This window comes from Cynara cardunculus (genome assembly GCF_001531365.2).
Source record: "Cynara cardunculus var. scolymus isolate 2C chromosome LG 13, CcrdV1, whole genome shotgun sequence".
Taxonomy (NCBI): domain Eukaryota; kingdom Viridiplantae; phylum Streptophyta; class Magnoliopsida; order Asterales; family Asteraceae; genus Cynara; species Cynara cardunculus.
Genome location: NC_037540.1, coordinates 14,768,040 through 14,770,013, shown reverse-complemented (window position 1 = coordinate 14,770,013; position 1,974 = coordinate 14,768,040).

Here is a 1,974-nt window from a genome sequence, read left to right as displayed (position 1 = left end):
TTTTAAATTTGCTCATATGGTTATTTTTATCTTACATTTATAAATATTGATTCTAGGTCACAAGTTTTCAAGTTCCTCTCCAATATTATATATGAAAAATCAAACACTTTTGTGCTTTTTTTCTTTCCAAAACAAGCATACAACATATGCTGAATTGCATTTTTGGTCCTTGTATTAGGGTGAAATTATTGCTATTGTTATTACATTTTCAGTTATTATAGTTTTAGTTTTCTTTCGGACTCGAAAATCATTATTTTTTGTCATTAAGTGAAAACTCGTGTATGTATATAATACCAAGTTTGTGAGATCATAACTTTTCATTTGTAACTCGGTTTGAAGAAGATTTTTTTAATTGATTACTTTTTTGAGATACGCGTGCTGAAAGAATTTGGTGATCTAATAATCCTACATTGAGGAGTTATCATGTTGATAAGTTCTACATGCTTGCACAAGTTGTATTTGAAGAAAGAACGCTAACTAATTGATGCTTGCTCAATTAATCATCAAAGTTTTCTGATATGTAGATTTCAAAAAAACAACTTAAAAAACATCTTAATCCAAGTTATGAGTGAAAAATTATGATCGCAATGCATAAACGAATCTTAGAGGTAGCTTGGTAGTTTTTCCATTAAGTCATTTATAAATTAAGTTGTCTGTATGAATTAAACAAAATTGTTGTGTGTTTCTTTGTTTGAATACATAGTCTAACTGATATAAATGATTATTTTATCTGTCAATCTAAAAAATGACCCATTAAGAATGTACATGATATTTGAGTGCTCAAACAATGTTCCTTGTAACAAAATCTTCCATCACAGGTCGTCAAAAGAAATGCTACAAGAAAAATATTGTCAATAACATCCAAGCTATTTTTCTTGGATAAAATTACAAGCACAAAAGGGTGTAGAGGATTACGGTCGAAACAAAGAATTTCAAACAACATTGTAATTGCATTTGCAGAACAATAATTCATCTTCAAACCGACGAATTATCGATTATCAGTCAGTTGGATTTTATGCAATTCCTACGGTACACAATCAAAAATTGAATCCAAAACCTACAATTACCATAATATAATTGATGTAATAGTATGTGTAACACCCCAAATTCTGGAAAAGAACGGCTAATTAAAATTTTCATAATACATCAAATAAAGAATAGTAACCTTTCTAAAGGTCAATATCCAGATTCCTAAAATGATAATTTAAGATTTAACATACATAAATAATAAACCAAATTTTACACATAATCTAAATCAGGAACGCGTGTTACTAAAATCCAACAACGATCGCTACCTCTAACATATGGAAGACGTCCCTGAAAGATTTAATTCTTTTCGTGCTTTTAACTAGCACTCATTTCAACACAGTGTAGCAAGTATCATTCCCCAAGGAGAACTAGATGCACATACTGCCAAATAAAAAAGGGTTAGACTTAACGCCTAATAAGATCAAGTGGTTTCGTCTTTAATATAAAATGGTAAAAATGAAAAGATGTTATTTCAATCACAATTTCCAGAATGAAATGTATTAAATATAAAAGAAAAAACTTTCTTTTAACCCACCATTTTCGTGATAAAAACTCATTAACCAAAACACCCATTTACCCGAGACGACCACAAGCTTACACGAGTATTGGCAACAAAGTATGGACATCAAGACTCTCCACTTATCAATGCAATACAGTCTAAATTACATGACTCTAAATGAATGACCTACACACTCAAAACATGTAATTCTCAAATCAAAGTGCAATAAATGCATATCATTTTCAAGCTCAATCAATGGACAAATTAAACTAAACAAATGTCCCCAAAACTCAAATGGACCAAAATCAAGCCAAATAAACCACACTTATTTGACTACTCAAAGGAAGTCAACATAAGCAATAAAACATATTTAATCCACGTTTATGCAAGTGCGTGCTCTAAAAGTATGGTTGACACCAACAACTTCTCCTTTGTTGAGACAAATC